This window comes from Capricornis sumatraensis, chromosome 8 (assembly GCF_032405125.1).
Source record: "Capricornis sumatraensis isolate serow.1 chromosome 8, serow.2, whole genome shotgun sequence".
In the NCBI taxonomy this organism is placed as follows: Eukaryota; Metazoa; Chordata; class Mammalia; order Artiodactyla; family Bovidae; genus Capricornis; species Capricornis sumatraensis.
In genome coordinates, this window is record NC_091076.1 from 70,963,629 (window position 1) to 70,987,960 (window position 24,332).

At 47.0% G+C, this 24,332-nt stretch overlaps 1 protein-coding gene and 1 non-coding gene across 2 annotated transcripts in view; both read right to left on the reverse strand.

Moving 5' to 3' along the window:
* The window catches only part of MYO18A (myosin XVIIIA), a 101,033-nt gene extending 91,726 nt beyond the window's left edge, over nt 1-9,307 (reverse strand). Inside the window, exon 1 of the mRNA XM_068977972.1 lies at nt 9,247-9,307. The gene's annotated coding sequence lies outside the window, so the exon portion shown is untranslated. The remainder of the gene's footprint in view (nt 1-9,246) is intronic.
* A 6,697-nt stretch (nt 9,308-16,004) lies between these two features.
* LOC138084865 (small nucleolar RNA SNORA72) lies at nt 16,005-16,136 on the reverse strand. The gene has a single exon (XR_011145272.1). It is a non-coding gene; the product is annotated as a small nucleolar RNA SNORA72 (small nucleolar RNA).
* Nucleotides 16,137-24,332: the final 8,196 nt, after the last annotated feature.

Sequence of the window (24,332 nt, forward strand, 5' to 3'; positions counted from 1 at the left end):
CCACCAGGCTCCTCTATCCATGAGATTTCTCAGGCAAGAATACTGGAGTGGGTTACCATTTCCTCCTCAGGGAGTCTTCCCAGCCTAGGGATCAAACCCACATCTCCTGCATTGGCAGGCGGGTTCTTTACCACCGCACCATCTGGAAAGTTCCCCATGTCGACCCTACTATCCCCTAAATCTAAGCAGAATACCATTGACTCAATCAACTCAGCTGCTTTATCGCATTAAGACATAAAGCATTTTGAAGACAAGGACCATTCAATTCAAATATGCATGTATCGGGCTTCCCTGGTGGTCCGGTGGCAAAGAATCCACCTGGCAGTGGAGGAGACACCGGTTTGATCTTTGATCTGGGAAGATCCCACATGCCGTGGAGCAACTAAGCCCGTGCTTCAGAGCCCAAGAGCCACCACTACTGAGCCCAAGTACCACTACTACTGCAGCCCTGCCCCCTAAAGCCCGTGCTCCACAACAAGAGAAGCCATCTCAATGAGAAGCCTGGGCCCCGCAACCAGAGAGTAGTCCCTGCTTGCAGCAACTAGGGGAAGCCCAAGCGCACCAATAAAGACCCCACACAGTCAAAAATACATACATAAATAAAACTTAAAAAACAAATATGCATCAATTCAATTTACACGGTCATATGACGGAATACTACTCAGCAATAAAAAGGAAACAACTACAGATACACACAACAAGGATGAATCTCAAAAACATCTCTTGCTGCTGCTGCTGCTAAGTCACTACAGTTGTGTCCGACCCTGTGCGACCCCATAGACGGCAGCCCACCAGGCTCCTCTGTCCCTGGGATTCTCCATCTCTTAAGTGACTGTAAAAGAAGCCTTGAACTACTATTTGGTACTATTTATATGAACTTCTGGTGTAGTCAAAGTAACCTATGGGGAAAAAAATCAGAACAGTGGTTACCTCTGGGAAGCAGGGGTGGGTTGGGAGTGGGAATTGCCTGAAAAAGGGCATGAGGGGCCTTTTGGGGGTGATGTTCATGTTTCATATCTTGATAAGAACTAGGGTTAGGAAAGTTACGACCAACCTAGACAGCATATTGAAAAGCAGAGACATTACTTTGTCAACAAAGATCCGTCTAGTCAAGGCTATGGTTTTTCCAGTGGTCATGTGTGGATGTGAGATTTGGGCTGTGAAGAAAGCTGAGCGCTGAAGAATTGATGTTTTTGAACTGTGGTGTTGGAGAAGATTCTTGAGAGTCCCTGGGACTGCAAAGAGATCCAACCAGTCCATTCTAAAGGAGATCAGTCCTGGGTGTTCATTGGCAGGACTGATGTTGAAGCTGAAACTCCAATACATTGGCCACCTAATGTGAAGAGCTGACTCATTTGAAAAGACCCTGATACTGGGAAAGATTGAGGGCAGGAGGAGAAAGGGATGACAGAGGATGAGATGGTTGGATGGCATCACCGACTCAACAGACATGGGTTTGGGTGAACTCCAGGAGTTGGTGATGGACAGGGAGGCCTGGCATGCTGCAGTTCATGGGGTCTCAAAGAGTCAGACACGACTGAGCGACTGAACTGAACTAACAGATGTAACAGTTATCAAGAAAGACTGGTGCATTTCATTGGATGAAATACTCAAAAAACAAAAAGAATTATAAAAAAATACTGAACTCTAGTTTATGATACGTATGCTAACGTTTCGGGGGCAAGGTATATTTAGTGTCTGTTATTTACTTTGAGATGCATCAAAAATGTAAGATGGAGGAATTCCCTGGTGATCCAGTAGCTAGGACTCAGCGCTTTTACTGCAATGACCCAGGTTCAATTCCTGGTCAGGGAACTACGATCCCACAAGCCACACAGTGTGGCAAAAAAAATAATAATAATAAAGTAAGACGGCTTAGGGTCGTATCAAGAGATAAAGATGTGGTAAACAGGAGAGAAAAGTGTTCATTGTGGCTTCCCAGGTGGCTTGGTGGTAAAGAATCCACCTGCCAATGCAGGAGACAAAGGAAACTCGGGTTCACTCCCTAGGTCAGGAAGATCCCCTGGAGGAGGCATGGCAACCCATTCCAGTATTCCTGCCTGGAGAATCCCATGAACAGAGGAGCCTGGTGGGCTACAGTCCATGGGGTTGCAAAGAGTCACGCATGACTAAGCACACACACACACACAGTGTTCACTGTAGAATCTAGAAGGTACTGTAAAACTCTAACTTTTAAAAATGTTGCAGAGCTTTGTGATAAAATGTTGGGGAAATATATATATTTATCAAGCACCTTACCAAATGCAGGGAATATAAAGATAAATAAAATTCATGAAGGAGTTTAGGCTTCAGCTATCAGGTAATACAGCTGAGAACAAATATGAGTTAGTATCAATGCAATATTGGGCAAGTCACTTAAGGCAATGACTTAATTCATTTTTTTTTAATGGAGATAATAGTATCTGCCATTTAAGCCATGGGAATTAAATGAAATACATATATATCAGTTTAGTTCAGTTCAGTCGCTCAATCGTGTCCGACTCTTTGCGACCCCATGAACTGCAGCACACCAGGCCTCCCTGTCCATCACCAACTCCCGGAGTTCACTCAGACTCATGTCCATCGAGTCAGTGATGCCATCCAGCCATCTCATCCTCGGTCGTCCCCTTCTCCTCCTGCCCCCAATCCCTCCCAGCATCAGAGTCTTTTCCAATGAGTTAACTCTTTGCATGAGGTGGCCAAAGTACTGGAGTTTCAGGTTTAGCATCATTCCTTCCAAAGAAATCTCAGGGCTGATCTCCTTCAGATTGGACTGGTTGGATCTCCCTGCAGTCCAAGGGACTCTCAAGAGTCTTCTCCAACACCACAGTTCAAAAGCATCAATTCTTCGGCGCTCAGCTTTCTTCACAGTCCAACTCTCACATCCATACATGACCACTGGAAAAACCAGAGCCTTGACTAGACGGGCCTTAGTCGGCAAAGTAATGTCTGCTTTTCAATATGCTATCTAGGTTGGTCATAACTTTTCTTCCAAGGAGTAAGCGTCTTTTAATTTCATGGCTGCAGTCACCATCTGCAGTGATTTTGGAGCCCCCCAAAATAAAGTCTGACACTGTTTCTACTGTTTCCCCATCTATTTCCTATGAAGTGATGGGACCAGATGCCATGACCTTCGTTTTCTGAATGTTGAGCTTTAAGCCAACTTTTTCACTCTCCTCTTTCATTTTCATCAAGAGGCTTTTTAGTTCCTCTTCACTTTCTGCCATAAGGGTGGTGTCATCTGCATATCTTATTAATATTTCTCCCAGCAATCTTGATTCCAGCTTGTGCTTCTTCCAGCCCAGCGTTTCTCATGATGTACTCTGTAGAAGTTAAATAAGCAGGGTGACAATATACAGCCTTGACGTACTCCTTTTCCTATTTGGAACCAGTCTGTTGTTCCATGTCCAGTTCTAACTGTTGCTTCCTGACCTGCATATAGGTTTCTCAAGAGGCAGGTCAGGTGGTCTGGTATTCCCATCTCTTTCAGAATTTTCCACAGTTTCTTGTGATCCACACAGTCAAAGGCTTTGGCATAGTCAATAAAGCAGAAATAGTTTTTTTTCTGGAACTCTCTTGCTTTTTCCATGACCCAGTGGATGTACATATATACATGCCTTTCATAAAATGCCTAGGCCAGACTAAGCCCTCAAAAATGGTACCCAATAGTAGCAGGGCACAGTCTTGCCATCTAAATGGGATGGTAGAGAGGGTGATGAAATACACAAATGACCTTCAGCACCAGTATGACAGAGTAAGTCTAGACATAGAATCTGTTTTTTTTTTTTTTAAAGGTGATGTGAGGCACACAGGACCATAGTTCTCCAACCAAGGATCGAACCTATGCCCCCTACATTGGAAGCTCAGAGTCTTAACCAGGGAAATCCCTAGACAAACAATCTTAATGCTGGACAGGACCTTTGCATATGGAAAGTAAAGCCTAAAGAAGTGAAGGCAATCCAGTGAGAACAGGGCCAAGCTGGATCACACTGGCTCAAGTCCAGAGGCCCCATAAAACTATTGCCAAGATAAGGACAAGCAATTTATAGTTGCAGATATATAAATGGCCAACAAACGTGAACAGGTATTCAGCCTCAATAATAATCACAGATGTATGAAATAAAACAGATATACTGTGTTCACTTAGCAATTTAGTAAAAAGTACCAAAATTAATAACATCAATCAGAGGATGAGAAGCAGGGTGTCTCATACATGTTGATGAAAATATAAATTGATATAAGAAGGTCAGGTTTGTGGTATCTATGAAAATATTTAAAGATATATATTCTTTGACAGGGCAATTCCATTTATAGGACATCTATAGATATATTCACACAATAAATGGGGTTAATCTTTGCAGCAGTTTGTAATCGCAAAATTCTGTCACTCTAAATATTCATCACTAGGGTAATAGCTATAATTATAGAACTAGACAGTTATTTAAAAGAATGATGTATATTTGTGTATACTAACCTGGAAAGATTCTATACTCTCTTGTTTAATGAAAAAAGAAAGCTGCCAGATAGTATATAATTTTTACTAAGAACTTTTAAGCTCCGTTATGTGTACATATATATACATGTGTATTATGTATAGTATTTCCACATGGATAGAAAAATGTATACTCTGGGAAAGACAAAGATTTTGGAAAAATCAAAGGAGACTTCTGTGTTTTGTCTATATTGTTTTAATTATTGACAGTGAGAATATTTAGCTGGTAGGGGTATGTGTGTGTGCGTGCCTGCATGTGTTCACTTAAGCCTAGGGCCTTTAGATGGTGGGATTATGTATAATTTTTCTTCTTCATGCCCTTTATTTCCCACAGAAAGAAAATTTATATAAAATTCTATTTATATAAAATATAAGTATTAAACTATAAATACATAATATATAAAATATTCATGACAAGCTTTAAAAAAAATAGCCTGGAAAGATCCATTACACAAATATATCCGTGATTTTCTCTGTGGAGTAGTGGCAAAGAGGGGTAACACTTGTAGACTTGCTACAGATGGAACCTTTTTTTAGCATGTTACTTTTGTGATTTTAAAGTTCAAAAGAGAAAAAAAGGAAGGTTTGACAAAGTAGTAAGCAATCCATTTAGCGTTACCGCTGTAAACGGGTTTGCAAGGGCAAGTTCAAAGCTTGCTTTCTCATGCTTTGAAAAAAGTGACTTGAGGGACTTGGTTAAAATAGATCTCATTGGTGTCTTGTGGCTTTAAGTCGGGGACAGATTTAAATGGGTCACCCTGCAGCTGGCAAACCAGAAACCCCAGGAAATGGAAACTATAACGTTAGAATCCCAAGACAGGGCGCCCAGACTTGGCTGCTGTGGGTGGATACTTAAAACGGTCAGTCCCCCCATTCTCACCCCCCGACCGCACTCATAAATAAATACAAAGGAAATACTTTCCCAAGGGAGCCGGCCTCTCTCGCCCGGCCTCTGACCTCCCTGAGCGGCCGTTTCCTAAGGCCCCGAGGCCTTGATGGGTAGCTGACCCGGCTCACCCGCCCGCACCGAGCAATCGCACGAGTGGCCCGGGGTGGGGGGCTCCCCCAGCACCTAGCCGGGCCCAGGGACAGCGCAGGGTGACGCCTGTCGCTGCCACGGAGCCTCTTGCCGGCGGTGCTGCCGAGCCCCGCTGCGCCCCGTGACTCACGGCCGGGTCACACGGAGCTTATCTGGCTCCAGGTGTGCTCGCTCAGTCCGTCTGCACGCTTCTCACATGACATCAGCCGGCCCGCCCGCCCACTCCCCGCCCAGCCCGCCACCGCGCGGGGAACCTCGGCCCTGGCACCTCCAGGCGGCCCGGTCCGGGGCAGCTGCGGCCCCGCGGCGCCTCCGCAGCGATATCGTCTCCCCTGGAACGCAACCATCCCGCAGGTCCCGGGAGAAACGAGTGCAGGAGCGATGCCAGCAGCCCAGCCAGGTCCCCCGCGGCTCTTCCAGGTGCGCCTCCTCGGCCCCACGTGGGGCCTGCCGCAGCCCGCAGGGCACTAACCTCAGCTGACATCCCCACATCCCACCTCCGGGGTGACCTTGAACCAGTCCCGTCCTCTCTCTAGACATCAGCTAATCCAACTCCAAAATCTCCAGGGACCTGAGACTTCAGACGTGGCCTTTGCCGAAGAGGTATTCCGTTCAACCACAAAAGGCAGGTTCGAATCCCGCTCTCCTGCTGACTGGCTGCCTGACCAACAGCCCAGTTATCCAACATCTCTGAATACTAGAGAATAACAAAAACAATTCCTTGTGAGTGACTCTAAAGTACTCGGCTGAGAGAAAGGGCCCTGGGCCCTATAAAATAGTCAGTCCACAAGTTAAACTGCTGCCTGACTGTAAACTATTTGAAATGTCAAGGGAATGTGTATAATTTACAAGCCACACAATTCCTACCTCAAGAGAAAAGACAGGAAAGTGGGGGTGGGGGGTGGGGTTTTCAGGTCTGCTCCCCACCCTTCCCAATCCAGCTCCCACCACTGCACCACCTCACCCTCTAATTTAGGCTGCCTCAAAAAATGGTGAAGGGGGTGGGCGGGGAAGTGCAGTGAGCAGACCATAAAGAACCCCAGGGCCTGATGCAAAGCAGAACTTAAAAGCTCCATCAAGCCCCCAACCCAAGTCCCGGGGAAGCCTGTTAATCATAGCACAGGGTGGGTTCGGCCCTCCTGTCCCCTCAAATGTTTAAACTACATGGGGCCAGAGCCCCTCGGCTTTACCCGCCACATCCAGGAGAGGCCTAGGACAATGCCTGGGCCCCGGGGCCACCCACAGGACCCTGCTCACTCGGATGCTCTGGCTCCAGTCTGTGGTGTTCACTCCAGGTGAGGGAGGTCTGGCAGGGGACCGACCTCTGGTTGAGAAAGAGTCAGCACAGCCCTGCTGCCCTGGAGACCTGTGACACAGCAAGCCTGGATCAAGGCTTCCTGAGTCCCAACAACTCTCTGCTCCACCCAAGCAGGGTGGATTCTCCCTTTCACTCAAGCCCCAGTTCTGCCCCTCCCATCCACCTTCAGGTGTCTGCCTCTGGGGGGACACTGGAGTTTTCAGATTCAGCTTTCTGAAAACACACACACCCCTCAGTGAGCAGCCGCAAACTCAGCCAATGAAGGGGGCTGCCCCAACTGCCAGGCAGTGAGGTTGAGGGAGCAGGCAGGATTCGGGAAGGGCATATCCACCTGAAGGCTTCTGAGGACAGCCTGGAGCATGAGAGGAAACCCTCGGGCACACACCCTGGCACCTGAGCCAGGCCAAGAGACTATAAACAAACCAGATATTCAGAGCTGCCAGGCGCCAGGTCATCGATTGTTCAAAGCTCAAAGCTCCCACAGGAAGTGACCATCAACATTCCCCCCTCCCTCACCCACCCTGCACTCTCACCTGTGACCCTTCTCATTCCCCTAAACCCCCAACACAATAGTTTTCCCCACCATCTTCCTGGAATTGAGCCCCAGCTTCAATGTTCCTAACCCCAAATGGACAAGCACACCTCCACCCGAGGCTATATATAACCAGTCATGTCCAGCAACCAGGAGGATATTTCCTGGAAAGTCTTCATCACAAAAGGACAGAGGGGAAGCTGGGGAGGTGGCAGGCCACTGACAAAGAGCCAGTGAGGTCTGTCTGGAAGCCAGAGACTTCAAGAGAGTAACTTTCAATATCCCCGAATAGAAAGCAACTTCTGAGCTAAGAGGGTGGAGAACAGGAGGCAAGGCGGAGCCTATTGCCATGACAGCAGGATACCAATCTGCCCAAGAAAAGGGCTCCAGACCTGGCAAGCACCTGGAAAGGCAGCTTGACCATCTAGATTCAATGTCTTGCTATAGTGATCTTGCTCTTAATCACCTGGACGACCTTCCGTCCTGACCAGCCTGACTGCAGAGCATACACGCTCAGCTCATTTAACTCTTTATATGGGGGTTTTACTAGGCCTCCTCAGCCACCAGCATACCAGGCACTCCAAAAGACAAAATGAACCCACATAAATCATTGCCATGGCGAAGAGTGGACCAAATGCAATTCCATAATTTGGGGGGACCATCTAAGAGCAGGAAGACCTTAGGCAGGAAAGCTCCTCTCATCCTCCCAGGCCTCCCTGCACAAATACAAACCACGGACACTGCCAAACACATGCCCCATTGGCCAAGTGACCAGGCAAAAGGAGCACTGCTTCAAAACCCAGCTGGCAGCCTCCCCCATCCTCCCCCTCCCTACTGGCAGCCTCTCCAACTAATCAGCAGGACACATGTGCCTTGCAACAGGGTGACACCCCCACCCCCCACTCCACCCCACCCCCAGCAAAGCCCCAATATGCAGTGTGTCCCTGCAGGCCTTGTCCCTGCAGGCCTTATCTCAGCCAGCAACAGCACCCCCTCTTTACCAGGCTGGGTACCAGCAGCACCCCCAGCAGGGCGGTGCGGCGGGGAGAGAGGGGGGGGATCGCGAACCTTACCACCTCCCCTTCCCATTGGTGAAGCAACTGGCATGACAGGTTCGCAGGGCGGGGCGTCGGGTCAGTCTCTCCCAGAGGCCTGGGGCAGGCGGGCCGACCTTCCCACACGTACCCCACCCCTTGGCAGGGAGAGACGAGGTGAGCCGCCAGTTACAGGGGGCAGCCTGCACGCCCTAATCCCCGCAGCCTACGGTTCACCCGCCCCCCTCATCTTCTGTCCCAAGGAGAGGGGGCCCAGGCAAGCAGGGTCTCCATTGTTTTGCCAGCTGTCTGGCAGCTGCTCCTTTGAGAGGAGCCCGGTGTCGGCCTGGCAGTGAAAGGGTTGAAGGCCGCTGGGAGGGATAAAGGGCTCTTCCTCCGAACCTCGGTCCATCGGTCTGTCGAGGGGGGTGCCTGGGACTGGCCTCAAGAATCCTCCTTACACCCCCAGCCTGCAGCCTGCACCCCGCAGCTCGGGGCCACCTGGGCTCCCTCCAGCCCCAAACCCCCTCAAACTGAAGGCCACCCTGTCCGGCCTCCCCGCGCCGCTCGAGCAGGCAAAGGGGCGGGAGCTCGCCCTCCCGCCCCCCTCCGGATCGGCCCCGCGTCCCCGGCGCCGAGCTGCGCGGCGCGGCCAGGGACCGGAGCCGGGAGTCCGGGCCGCCGCTTCCAGGGGACAGGAGAGGAGGAGGAGGAGCCGGCGGGCCCCGCCGCCCGCCCGCCTTCCCGGCCCGAGCCCGCCCCGCCGCCCCTCCACCCCCACCCCGGGCCCGGCCGGCCACCGAGCGGTCGCCCCCGCCGCCCCGCACTCACCGGCCACCGGAGCCCGCCCGGCAGAGAGCAGGAGCGGAGACGCGGCATCCAGCGGCCCCGGCCCGGTCCGGGCAGGAGCGCAGCGCGGCGCAGCGCAGCGCCGCCCCCTGCGGCCGCGCGAGCCGAACCGAAAGGGAGCTCCCTGCTGGCGGCTCCGGGGATAAACGGCCGGCCTTCCTGGCAGCACCTGGGCGCGCCTCCAGAGCGGGCCAGGCGGGCACCGGGCGCTGCCCTGGAGACCTCTGTGAGGGTCCCAGAGGCCCTGCCTGGAGGTTGCTCTACACCCTGCATCCGAGGCTGCTGGGCGCGCCCAGGGCGGGCACTGGAGTCATGCTGAGGGTATAAAACAGGCCCTGTCCTAGGCGGGCGCCAGTGGACTCTGCTGGCTGTGTCCAAGAGGGTGCCTTCCCGGGCCAGTGCTGTCCAGTTGAGTCTTGCGGGTCACATCTCCCCAGAGCAGCTCTGCAGAGGCAGACGCAGGATGATGCTGGAGGATGCCCTATGGCCCAGTCCAAAGCAGGGGCTGCCAAGGGGGCACTGGCAGGATGTACCCCCCAGATTCTTGGTGGGCTGGTTTGAGAGAGGCATGCTTCAGGTGGAGCTGTCTATAGGGGTGAACCAAGAGCCACCGGTGATAGCCATAAGTGGCACGCACTCCCTAAAGGAGCCCAACAATACCAAAATTAACAGCTTCAGAAGCTCTTAGGAATGAGGTCTGCCCCTGGCTCCTCATGTCTAGTCAATATCAGGTGAGCTGCTCTACCCATTGAGAAGGAATGTTAGACTCTCCCAAAGAGGCTGGAGGCATTTAGAGACCAGGTTTCCAAGAAAGGGCGTATGTCTTGAGCTGAGAGAGAAGTGGGCGCTTCTACAGGTGGTGTCCATACTGAAGGGAGGTACCCTAGAATGTGGAAGAAACTGAGCCGGGTGGTGCAGGAAGAAGGGTGTAGCAGACAAGGGCAGCTGCCTCCATAAACAGCCCAACCCAGAACTTCTCCAGGCAGAGGTGGCTCAACCTGACAGACCAGGGAAGGTTTAAGCGAGGGGATTCAGGAGCTAAGAGCTGAGTATTAGCTGGGTGATCCTGAGGAATAGACCACACCCAGAATGTGCATCTTGAATAAAGGAATAGCACGCAATCCAAACTTAATTCAACACACTTTTGCTGAGACCCTGCCAAGTGCCAAGGGCAGCACCTGGCACTCTGAGGAACACAGAGATATCAGATTTGGACCCTCTCTCTAGGAAACTCACATGGTGAGGGCGAGGGGTGAACTTTGACCACAGTAGGATTACCACGGGCTTCCCAGGTGGCCCTAATGGTAAAGAACCTGCCTGTCAATGCAGGGGACGCGGGTTCGATCCCTTGGTCAGGAAGATCCCATCGAGGAGGGCGTGGCAACCCACTTCAGTATTCTTGCCTGGAGAATCCCAAGGACAGAGGAGACTGGCAGGCTCCGTCCATGGGTGGCAAAGACTCAGACATGACTAAAGCGACTTAGCATGCCCACGGGATTTACCACACTGTCATCCCTTGGATGATGAGATGATGCTGTGATGGATGGCTCATTTGGCTGAAGGAATGAAAGAAAGCTGCTCTGAGGACACGACGCTTCAGTGAAACCTGGGAAGCTAGGTAGCACAATGACTATCACAATTACTTTCTGAGCACGTACTATGTGCTAAACACTATCTCTATTCCTCACAACAAACCTATTAAGGAGACATTATTTTTAGAGATAGGGATTGAATGCATGGACTCAAGAGTCAGGTTGCCTGGGATCAAATCTCAGCTCTGTCATGCCTACCTGTATTACTCTGAGTGACTTACAAAACCTCTCTGTGCCTCAGTTTTTTTATCTGAAAAAAACGGGCTAAAAATGCCCACCTCAAAGTTTAGTTTGAAAATCAAATGAATTTAGTCTTCTCAACAAATGGTGCTAAAACAATTCGACTTCCTCCACAGGCAAAAAAAAAACAACAACAAGAGTCTAGACACATACCTTACATCCTTCACAAAAATTAAAATGAGTCATAGACCTAAACATATCTACAAAGCTGTAGAAAGTAACGCAGGAGGAATCCTAGCTGATTTTGAATATGGTGGTGATTTTTCATATATAGTATCAGAGGCACAATTTATGAAATGAAGAATTGATGAGAAGAAGAAAGAATTAATAAGAAGCTAGACTTCATTAAAATTAAAATTAAAAACCTCTGCTTCATAAAAGACAATGTCAAGAGAATGAGAAGACAAACCACAGACTGGGAGAAAATACTTGCAAAAGACATCTGATAAAGAACTGTTATCCAAAATATACAAAGAACTCTTAAAATTCAATAAGAAAACAAATGATCCAATTTAAAAATGGACCCCAAACCTGAATATACACTTCACCAAAGAAGATATACAGATGGCAAATAAGCATTTGAAAAGACATTCTTCATCACATGTCATGTTGTTCATTTGCTAAGTCGTGTCTGATTCTTGGCGACCCCATGGACTGCAGCACACTAGGCTTCCCTGTCCTTCAGTATCTCAGGGAGTTTGCTCAAATTCATGTTCATTGAATTGGTGATGGAATCTAACTACCTCATCCTCTGCGACCCCCTTCTCCACCTGCCCTCAATCTTTCGCAGCTCAAGCACTTTTCCAGTGAGTCAGCTCTTCGTGTCAGGTGGCCGAAGTGTTGGAGCTTCAGCTTCAGCATCAGTCCTTCCAATGAATACTCAGGGCTGATTTCCTTTAGGATTGTCTGGTTTGATCTCCTTGCTGTCCAAGGTACACGTGTTATAGAGAATTGCAAATTAAAACAACAAGATACCACTACACATCTGTTAGAAAGGCCAATAACTGGAACACAGACAATGCCCAATGCTAGAAGGGTTGTGGGGCAACAGGAACTCTCATTCATTGCTGACGGGAATGCAAAATGGTACAGCTTCTTTGGAAGACAGTGTGGCAGTTTCTTATAAAGCTAAACACACTCTTTCCATATGACCCAGCAATTGTCCTCCTTGTTCTTTACCTAATGGAGTTGAGAACATATCCACACAGACATCTGCACACAGATGTTTACAACAGCTTTATATATAATTGCCAACACTTAACAAGCAACTGAGATATCCTTCAGTAGCTGAATGGTTAAACAGAGATACATCCAGGCAATGTATTCTTATTCAGAAATAAACTATTAAGCCGTGAAAAGACATGGTGGAACATGCATATTATTAAGCAAGAGAAATCAGTGTGACAAGGCTATATGATTCCAACTCTGTGGTAAAACTGTGGAGACAATAAAAAGATCAGGTGTTGTCAGGGTTGTGATAAGGGAGGGATGAATAGGCAGGGCACAGAGGATTTTTAGGGCAGTGAAACTACTCTATTTGATACTACAATGATGGATGCATGTCCTGATACATTTATCCAAACCCACAGAATGTACAACACCGAGAGTGAACCCTAACGTCACTATAGACTAAGTGATGATGTGCTGTGTACGTTTATCAGGTGTAACAACTGTCCCACCTGGTGCAGGGTGTTGACAGTGGGGAGGCTGTGTGTGGGGAGGTGAAGAGGGTATTATAGGAACACTGTACTTTGAGCTCAGTTCTGCTATTGCTGTAAAGGGAATTCCCTGGCAGCCTAGTGGCTAGGACATCACACTTCCACTGCAGGGAGCATAGGTTCGATCCCTGGTAGGGGAACTAAGATCCTACATGCTGTGTGGCACAGCCAAAAAAATAAAACATAAAATGGCTTTAAAAAATAGTTTACCAACTTTTAAAATAATTCAGCGAGTTAATGAGTAAAACGAGCCCAGCACATAGGAAGCATTCTGCAACATTTAGCTTTATTGTCATCACCTTCCCAACTCTCAGCTAAGGAAACAGCCTGCAAGTGGCAGTGTCGGGATTCAGATTGAGGTCCTCAAGGCTCAGAGCCCCTGTTTTTTCCCTATATCATGGCAGTGAATAAACAGAGATATTAACATCTGTTTTATTTATGTGTGTCCACATCAGGGCACTTGGAGCATTACACGATGTTCCTAAGAGCTCGTCTAGCCTGAACCAGGAACTGATTTCAGAGACCTGGCAAGAACGAAACACCAGGGCAACACACACGACTTTGCCTCAAGCTCACTTGTTTTTCATCTTTCACTTCTCATAGGTCAGAATAATCCCTGTACTGGCTCTAAGTAAAAGTGGAGCCCCATCCACCCCTCACAGAAAAATGGCACAGCAGTGTCCACATAAAATAGCTCAGATGACCACAGAAAGGCTGGTTTTTCCAGAAAATTCCTAAGCTCCCAAAGCAATCTGACTTGAGTGGAAAAGAGCCCTGAGCAAGAAGCCTGGTGATAATAAAAACTGATTGCAACAATTGAACCCTCACTGTAGGTCAACCTTATGCTAACCCCTTGGCCAGAATTGTCTCATTTAGTGCTCAATCTCACCCTGTTACAGAGGTGATGTTCTTTTTTATATTTTTTAAAATTATTTTTTTCTTTGGAGTATAATTGCTTCACAGTGCTGTGTTAGTTTCTGCTCTACAACAACATGAATCGCTGTATGCATACATATATTTCCTTCCTCTTAAGCCTCCCTCCCATCACGCCCCCTCACACCCTACCCCATCCCATCAGGGAGGTGATGTTCTTATCCCCATCTTGCACATTAGAAACCAGGCTGAGGAAGATGAAATAATTTACCCAAGGCCACACAGCTAAGTAGCGGAGCCCGGAATACTTGCTCTGAATCACGCGGCTGGGCTGTGTCCAGGGCAGAGTGGAACACTTGGTCTAGCAGCTGTTGTCAAGTTCCTTTGCCTCTCTAAGCCTCAACTGCCTCATCTATAAAATGGGGATAATAATAGTGCCTACCTTATAAGCATGTAAAGATAAAACAAGCAAATTCATGTAAAGCAATTAGCCCAGTACTTGACAGATCATAAATGGTTAACAGATGTCAGCCCTTGTTAATCTCTCTGACTCTCCCCATCTGTAAAATGGAGGCTGATAATAATGTGTAAGTCATAGAGGTACTGTGAGGCTTAGGAGAAACGCCAAATGTCGAGCATGTAGGTAATATATGTCACATAGTAAGCTACCACAACATGACCCTCCAGAAAGGACTGCAGGTAGGAAAGTCATTTTAAAAAACTATATACATATATATATATATTTAATGTGGACAATTTTTTTTCTAAGTCTTTACTGAATTTGTTACAATATTGCTTCCGTTTTATGTTTTGGCTTTTTGGCCGTGAGACGTGTGGGGTCTTAGATCCCCAGCCAGGGGTCGAACCTGCACCCTCTGCACTGGAAGGTGAAGTTTTAAGCCCTGGACCACCAGGAAAATCCCTAGGCAAGCCATTTTTTTTCAAGCCCACAGCATTGCATAGCTGCCTGATAACAAGTGACGTTCCGATGACAAGAACACATATTGAATACTGTTCCTTAAAATGCATTTATTGGCATAAGATCCTTTATTCTTTTGCATAGACACTTGGAATGTGGGTGGAGAATGCTCTTTAGGGAACTTGAGGCTAAATCCTTGGAGAAGAACACCTGCCGAAGGTCACCCCAAAATAAAGGAGTGTATCTCGGAAATGACATTAAAGTTTTATTTGGGAGGACTTCTCTGGTGCTCCCACATTCCAATGCAGGGGATGTGGGTTCAGTCCCTGTTGGGGAACTAAGATCTCACATTCCCTGGGACAACTAAGCCTGTGCACTGCAACGAAGAACCTGTGTAGAGAAAAGGAAAAAAAGTTTTATTTTGAGAAAGTTCAAACACAGACAGAAGCAAACAAAATAAGACAACAAACCCCTGATTATCCATCACAAAATTTCAATAGTTATGAAATCATGGAAATCTTATTTCAACTCTACTCCCTCCCATAACCTTAAAACAAATTCCAGGTATCATACCACTTCATCTGAAAACATTTTAGTGTGTGTGTCTAAAAGATAAGGACTTTTTAAAAAACAAAACCACATACTATTGTCAAACTTAAAATTTTTTAACAATAATTTGCTAATATCATCAGATAATCAATGTTTAAATTTCCAATTATCTCCATAACTTTTTTTAAAAAAAACTATTTGTTTGAAACAAGATTCACATGTTTCAGTTAACTGACTTTTTAAAGAAAATATAATTCACTTAATGAAAGTGAAGAAGTGAAAGTGTTAGTTGCTCTCAGTCGTGTCTGACTCTTTGATACCCCATGGGCTGTAGCCTGCCAGGCTCCTCTTACCATGGGATTCTCCAGGCAAGAATAGTGGAGTGGGTTGCCATGCCCTCCTCCAGGGGATCTTCCCAACCCAGGGACTGAACCCAGATCTCCCACATTGCAGGCAGATTCTTTACTGTCTGAGCCATCAGGGAAGCCCAATTCATTTAACAGCAACAGGTAATCATCAAATTAGCAATGGTTATCTTCAAATGTTACGCTGCATGCATGCTCAGTTGCTCAGTCGTGTCTGACTCTTTGCAACCAGGCTTTTCTGTCCATGGGATTATTTCAGCAAGAATACCAAAATGGATTGCCCTTTCCTCCTCCAGGGGATCTTCCAACCCAAGGATCAAACCCACATCTCCTGTGTCTCCTGCATTGGCAGGTGGATTCTTTACTACTAAGCCACCTGGAAAGGCCATTATTATACTAGTTATACTGTAATTTCTCACCTTTGGTCAGATACCTGGAGTCACAGACATTTCCCACATAAGATGCATTATATAAGTCAGGCTTGATTTACTACCAGCATTTATAAAACCAGAACTAAGGCAAGAACTAGGACTGGAGACACAAACATGGTCTCAGTGTAGCACATGTTTAGCCTGCCCAAATTATTACAAAATTAGAGGAGCAAGCATATTCGCAGGACAAGACTGCTAAGTATCTTTTATATCTTTTTTATCTCTTCTATCTCTATATTTTTTCCCTTTGAAACTTGATCTGTAGAAGAAACTAAGTCATTTATCCTACAGATTTTCCTGTCTGGATTTTGTTGATGGCATCCCCATAGGGTAGTGAAATATGATACTCAGGCCTCTGTATTCCTGTATATTGGCAAATCTAAAGGCTTGAGCAGATTTGAGTTTCATTTTGAGGGGACAAATACTTCATAGGTGGCATGGTCTTCTTTTTTTAGGAGGCATATAGTATCCTTGTCTCTCAAATGACACTTAAAAACATTAGAAATATATGATTAACTTTATTAGAAGTATAAGAATATGGAAAAAGCTCATCCCTCAACAGATGTATGGATAAACAAAATGTGGCATTTATACAATGGAATATCACTCAGCCATAAAAAAGAAGGAAAAATTCTGACACAGGCTGCAACATGATTGAGCCTTAAGGATATTATGCTAAACAAAAGAAGCCATATACAGAAGTACAAATGCTATATGAGTCCACTCACATAAGGTACCTAGAATATGCAAATTCATAGAGGCAGAAAGTAGAATAGAGGTTACCAGAGTCTAGGTGAGGAGGAAATGGGGAGTCATTGTTTAATGGGAACAGAGTTTCTGTTGGGGGTGATGAAAAAGTAATGGAAATGAATAGTGGCGATGGTTGTACAACACTGTGAAAGTAACTGATGATGCTGACTTATACACTAAATGGTAAAAATAGTAAATGTTATGTTACGCATGAGTGAGTGAAAGTTGCTCAGTCGAGTCCATCTCTTTATGACCCCATGGACTATACAGTCCACGGAATCCTCTAGGCCAGAATACTGGAGTGGGTAGCCTTTCCCTTTTCCAGGGGATCATCCCAACCCTGACCAATCATCCCAAGACCAGGGACTGAACCCAGGTCTCCCGTATTGTAGGTGGATTCTTTACGAAGTAAGCTATCAGAAAAGCCCTCAGTTCAGTTCAGTTCAGTCGCTCAGTCATGTCCGACTCTTTGCGACCCCATGAATGGCAGCACACCAGGCCTCCCTGTCCTTCACCATCTCCCGGAGTTCACTCAAACTCATGTCCATCAAGTCGGTGACGCCATCCAGCCATCTCATCTTCTGTCGTCCCCTTCTCCTCCTGCTCCCAATCCCTCCCAGCATCAGAGTCTTTTCCAATGAGTCAACTCTTCGCATGAGGTGGCCAAAGTACTGGAGCTTCAGGTTTAGCATCATTCCTTCCAAAGAAATCCCAGGGCTGATCTCCTTCAGAATGGACTGGTTGGATCTCCTTGCAGTCCAAGGGACTCTCAAGAGTCTTCTCCAACACCACAGTTCAAAAGCATCAATTCTTCGGCGCTCAGCTTTCTTCACACTCCAACTCTCGCATCCATACGTGACCACTGGAAAAACCATAGCCTTGACTAGACGGTACTTTGTTGACAAAGTAATGTCTCTGCTTTTCAATATGCTATCTAGGTTGGTCATAACCTTCCAAAGAGTAAGCGTCTTTTAATTTCATGGCTGCAATCACCATCTGCAGTGATTTCAAAAGCCCTATATTATGCATATTTTACTACAATAAAACAATATTTAAAAGAGCCTAGCTATTGGGAGTTCCCTGGGTAGTCCAATGGTTAGGACTTGGAGCTTTCACTACTGGGGCCTGGGTTCAAACCCTGGTGGTCGAACTAAGACACTACAAGCCACTCAAGTGCAGTAAAAAAAAAAAAAAAAAAAAAAAAGAACCCAGCTATTGCATAGAATATGGGCCCTCTTAAACAACTTTGATGGCCTCAGTTTATATGTCTACTTTTGTTTGAACCTGCAGCCTTACTCCTTCTGTATTGATCTGCACATAGTTATAGGGTTCATTCCATGCTCCCAATAATTTCATGGGATCCACAGTCCCACCAGCCTCCAGCCCAGTGTCCTAGATTATAGACATCTACAAGCAGAGTCATGGAGGCAGCCAGGACATGGGCTTCTGGAGTTATGAGGCTTGAAACTGAGCCTATTTTGTCATGAGAGCTTAACCGCTCAGCTTCCACTCCAATAAAATTAGGGCTATGAACTCCTACCTCACAGGGTTGTTGTAAGGATGGAATAAAGTTGTGTAATGGTCAAGTGCTGTACCAAGAGAGGGCTTCATGTTTTTATCATGCTAGCAGTGACTCAAAGAGGATCCAACTAGGATATAGGTTTATCTGCTCAATGGGAAAATAATATCTCCGGAAGTTAGTTACTTTTTAATATTTTTAATACTTTTAATATTTTTTAAAATTTATTCATTTGGCTGCACCAGGTGTTAGCTGCAGCATGTGGGATTGTCAATTTTCATTGCAGCAGGCAGGACCTTTCAGTTTCAGCATGTGGGATCTAGTTCCCTGACCAGGGATCGAACCCAGACCACCTACACTGGGAGTGGGGAGTCTTAACCATGAACCACCAAGAAAGTCCTGGTGGGGTACTTTGCAAGCTAAACTTTTCTTGACATCATTCTTGGTGATGTCAGTAGTAGAGCAACAAACTGTTAATGCCAACACTGAGGGTTCCCTGGAGATATGGGATTTTTCAGTGTCAAAACAGAAAGTTCCAGGCAAAATGGGACAAGTTAGTCACCCAAACCATGACCTACCAATTGCTAATCTAGGGACTGCCTCTCAGGCTTGCTCACTACTGCCTGTTTGACCTGCCTTTTCTTCTCAACTTGGCCTCTAGAATCTCTTCTTCTGAATCTCTTTGCTGGACACACTTCTGTTTGCCTCTCAGTGTCGGTGCTTCCTAGGATTTCTTCCTTGTGTTCTGCTCTTTGGATCTTGCACCCCCTCCTTAGGAGATCTTGTTCATTCCCAGGACCCCCAAATACCTCCCAAGCCATGAATAACTCGCAAATCTCCATGGCAGACATAACACTAGAGGGCTTGGTACTTTCCCCATCTCTTGAAAATACCCCAAGTAAACTGTATCCAAAGCCAAGTGTGCAAGCCTTCCTCGCTGACTTCTTCCTTTTGGTTGATGACTCTAACCCTCAGTCAGTAAAGCCAGAAATCCACTCTCCCTGCCTCCTCCCTCTCTCTCCATCCCCTCCTTCTCAGACCCCATGTCCTATTGGTTCTTCTCCTTAAGCATCTCTCCAGCCTGCATCGTTTATCCATCCCCACTGCACTGCCTCAGTTCAGGCCTCATCATCTCCTCGAAGCCACCTGCTCCCTCCTCATCCCCTCTGACACATCTTCCAGTGATGTTCCTAAAATACCAACTCGATCATGTCACTCCCTGGCTTGGAATTCTTCAAAGGCTTCTGATGGCCTAGTGCTGGGATCAGCAAACTTGTTTGTAAATTGTCTGATAGTAAATATTTTAGGCTTTTCACATGTCTCAACTAGTCATGTCTATGACTGCAGCACAAAAGCAGCCGTAGACAATATAGAAACCAATGATCATGGTTGTGTCCCCAAAACAGTTTATTTATAAAAACAGATGGTGGGGACTTCCCTGGTGGTCCAATGGTTAAGAATCCTTCTGCTAATGCAGGGGACATTGGTTCGATACCTTGGGCAACTAAGTCCTTGTACCACAATTACTGAGCCCAAACTTTAGAGCCTGTGAGGTGCAGCTACTGAAGTCTGCGTGCCCTAGAGCCCATGCTCCATGACAAGAGAAGCCACTGCAATCAGAAGCCTGTGCACCACAACTAGAGAGCAGCCCCTGCTTGTACAGCTAGAGAAAACCTGAGTGCAGCAATGAAGACCCAGTGCAGCCAAAGAAAAAGATGTGGGCCCAAGGACTACACTTTGCTAACCCGTGGCCCAAGGAATAGTGTTCAAGCTTACTAACATAACCCAAAGGCACTTTTTGCCTTCCATTGTTGTTCATGGAGGGCCAAAAATCAGAGACCTCACTTTGCCGGCAAAGGTCCACCTAGCCAAAGCTATGGTTTTTCCAGCAGTCATGTGCGGGTATGAGAGTTGGACCATGAAGAAGGCTGAGTGCTGAAGAACTGATGCTTTTGAATTTTGGTGCTGGAGAAGACTCTTGAGAATCCCTTGGTCAGCAAGGAGATCAAATCAGTAAATCCAAAAGGAAATCAACCCTGAATATTCACTGGAAGGACTGATGCTGAAGCTGAAGCTCCAATACTTTGGCCACCTGATGCAAAGAACAGATTTGTTGGAAAAGACCCTGATGCTGGGACAGATTGAAGGCAGGAGGAGAAGAGGATGACAGAGGATGAGATGGTTGGATGGCATCATCAACTCAACGGACATGAGTCTGAGCAAACTCCAGAAGATAGTGAAGGACAGGGAAGCCTGGCATGCTGCAGTCCATGGGGTCACAAAGAGTCGGACACAACTGAGTGACTGAACAACAACAAAAAGCCCTAGCTCACTGCTACTCAGGACCTAGACACCAACTGCCTGAGGCCCAAGGAGAATAGCTTCCACTGCAGCAAGCAGCACTCTAATTAGACCTTGGAAAGAACTTTCATAGCTGTTAAATGATTGTTAAAAATTGCCCCAAGTTGTGGAAGGAGACAGAAGAATACCATCTCCTGTGGTTTTCTGACATGCTCCAGACGAAGCCCTGTTTGGCCACTACTAATTCTGGCCTAACAATATCAGGATAAATCAGGATAGATGCATCAAGCCACTATTTCATGCAGAGCACTGTTAAGAGCAGGACTGTGTGTCCTCTTTCCACAAAGCACAGCACCTCTCCCCCTCCTGCGACTGAGATGCAAAGACATCAGAGATACGCGCAAAGTCACACAGCAGGATCGATGGAAATAACCATTGAAGGCCACAGTCAAGGGGAGTCACAGCAGTGTGTAACTAATTGTCGAATGGAATCGTCATGGAGGCTCAGAGGAGGAGCAGAGCAGAGGAGTCAAGGAAGGCTTCACAGACAGAGGCTAGGATCCAAGCCTATAATAGGATTTAGATGGTAAGAGCAATGCTTGCTAAGGAGCATTGTGCACCTGGCACTTTATTTACATTATCTTGTTTAATCCTCACAACAACTCTGTGAAGTAGGTATTATTAGTCTCTCTTTCTTTTAAGATTTTTTTTTTGATATGGACCTCTTTTTAAAGTCTTTATTGAATTTGTTACACTATTGTTTCTGTTTTATACTTTGTTTTTTTTGGCCAAGAGGCATGTAGGATCTTAGCTCCTCGACCAGGGATCGAACCCACACCCCCTGCATTGGGAGGTGAAGCCTTAACCACTGGGCCACGGGGGAAGTCCCTGTCAGTCTCTTTTTATACAGATGGAAACTGAGCCCCCAAACACCAGCTGCTTATCCTAGATCACTCAGCCAGTGAGTAGCAAAACAGAGCTGGAACCCAGTTAGTTCTCCTGAAGCTGACCAGGGCAGAGCTCCCCAGGAGGGACTGGAGCAAAGGGTGGGAAGAAAGTCCAGGCACGGCCCCTCGTGTGGCTGGAATGGGAAAGAGTGGATAGCAAGTGAGGTTGGGGCTGACTCATAGGAGATGCTGGATGCCAGGTTGAGGAGCTTCAAGTGGTTAATTCAGCTGGAGCGCTGACCAGAAGGCAAGTGCTGGTTGGAAGGGAGGGAGGGGACTGTTCAGGCAGGAAGGTGCTGGGCAGGTTCAGCAATCGCAGTGAAAGCAGGTCTGAGCCAGGGAGGTGATGGGGGACTGGAAGGAGGGGGACAGAATAGGAGAGATTGGGAAGGAGGATCTGTGTGGGGACTCAGCTAATAATAGCCATAGGAGAAGTGAGGGAGGAATTAGTAGTTGATTTCATAGTTCTGGGTGCATGAGACAGCAAGGTAAACGTAACTCTCCAGAGAACTAAGTTTAACACAATGGATAGGGACTGCCCTGCTGGTCCAGTGGCTAACACTCTGAGCTCCCAAAACAGGGGGCCTGGGTTCAATCCCTGGTCAGGGAACTAGATCTCACATGCCACAGTGAAAATCAGAGATCCTGCAAGCTGCAACTAAGACCTGGTGCAGCTAAATAAATAAATATTAAAAGAAAAAAAATACAGTGGCTAATGTTTATTGCAATCAGCTACTATTGACAAGTACTTTACATTTTTATAAACTCATCTTCACAATGTTCTTAGGAGATAGGGTTCATTTTTATCCCCCCACCTTTTATTTTTCAGGTGAAAGAACTGAGGCACAGAGAGGTTAAGCAACTTGTCCAAAGCTATCCAGCTGGTACCTGGCAGCTGGGATTTGAAATCAGGCAGTCCGGACCCAGAAACCTTGCTCTTAATCACTTTGCTATCTTACATCTGTTGAGGTAATGCTTTCGGGAGGAAGTAGGGTTCCCCACTCCCATGCCACATTCCCCAACCTCAAGCATCAGGCAGGGAAGTGATGGCCAGTGCAGGGTTTTTTGCCCAGTGAGCCTGAAGCATGCCATGCTGGGGTCTGCACTTCACCAGCTACTATACCTCCATGCAGGAGGGCTCCTGGAACCCAGGGCTGTCTTGTTAGAAGGGAGCAGGGGAGGATGAGCAGGCCAGACCAGAAGTGGGAGCACCCGATGCAGGCCGCAACGAGGTCCTGGCAGGGAAAGACTCTGCTCACAGGGGAAGAACTGCAGCTCCACCAGGTTCAGGAGGAAGCAGTCCATTCTCACCCCCAATTCAGAAGGATCATCTTTTTTAGTACAAGAGGGCGGGGTAGGAGCAGCCGTGAAATAAGCATGGAACATCCACCCAAACAGAGGGGATTGCCCCAGCAGGAGGACCAACCCCGTAAAAGCCCCCAGCACCAGGTGGGTGAGATAGATGGCCAAGGGCCTGTGTGACCTCAGGTTGGGGTCCTGGGCTGCAGCCTCCAGGCACTAGAGGAGAATTCTCTCTCCCACCAGGAGTGTGCCTCTAGGAAGTGAGAAGACCCCAGGAGCTCCAGTCTGGATCCCTGAAATCACAAGCTTTAAGGAAGGAATTGAAGTAAGGGGGAGGAAAAGGAAGGGAAAGGGGAGAATATAAAGCCCCAGCAGCCAGATATTTGCATAACTATTTCTGGCCCTCAGCAAGAGCCCCAGTTCCATCTGTGCCTGACGCCCAGACGTGCCACTTGCTGCCTGACAAGGACAAGAAGAAAAAACTGGCAGAGAAAAGGACACTGAGGAAGAAAGGATGGACGTAGCAACTCTCCAAGTTTCTCTCCAACACAACCGTGAATTAACCAAGACAGTCTGCAGGCTTAAATGTTACAATTGGGCTTCGGCAGAAATGCTCCTGACTGATGAGATTTTGAAACTTCCAGCTGTCCTGGGCACTTTTTTTTTTTCGGACTTACATAGCACCAGTTTTCTGTGAGTATGGTTTCAGTGTGTCTGCCCTCTGATGCCCTCTTGCAACACCTACCATCTTACTTGGGTTTCTCTTACAGACAGAATGTGGTCCACTGGAGAAGGGAATGGCAAACCTCTTCAGTATTCTTGCCTTGAGAACCCCATGAACAGTATGAAAAGGCAAAATGATAGGATACCAAAAGAGGAACTCCCCAGGTCAGTAGGTGCCCAATATGCTACTGAAGATCAGTGGAGAAATAACTCCAGAAAGAATGAAGGGATGGAGTCAAAGCAAAAACAATACCCAGCTGTGGATGTGACTGGTGATAGAACCAAGGTCCGATGGTGTAAAGAGCAGCATTGCATAGGAACCTGGAATGTCAGGTCCATGAATCAAGGCAAATTGGAAGTGGTCAAACAAGAGATGGCAAGAGTGAACGTTGACATTCTAGGAATCAGCGAACTAAAATGGACTGGAATGGGTGAATTTAACTCAGATGACCATTATATCTACTACTGTGGGCAGGAATCCCTCAGAAGAAATGGAGTAGCCATCACGCTCAACAAGAGTCCGAAATGCAGTACTTGGATGCAATCTCAAAAATGACAGAATGATCTCTGTTCGTCTCCAAGGCAAACCATTCAATATCACAGTTATTCAAGTCTATGCCCCAACCAGCAACACTGAAGAAACTGAAGTTGAACAGTTTTATGAAGACCTACAAGACCTTTTAGAACTAACACCCCCAAAAGATGTCCTTTTCATTATAGGGGACTGGAATGCAAAAGTAGGAAGTCAAGAAACACCTGGAGTAACAGGCAAATTTGGCCTTGGAATGCGGAATGAAGCAGGGCAAAGACTAACAGAGTTTTGCCAAGAAAATGCACTG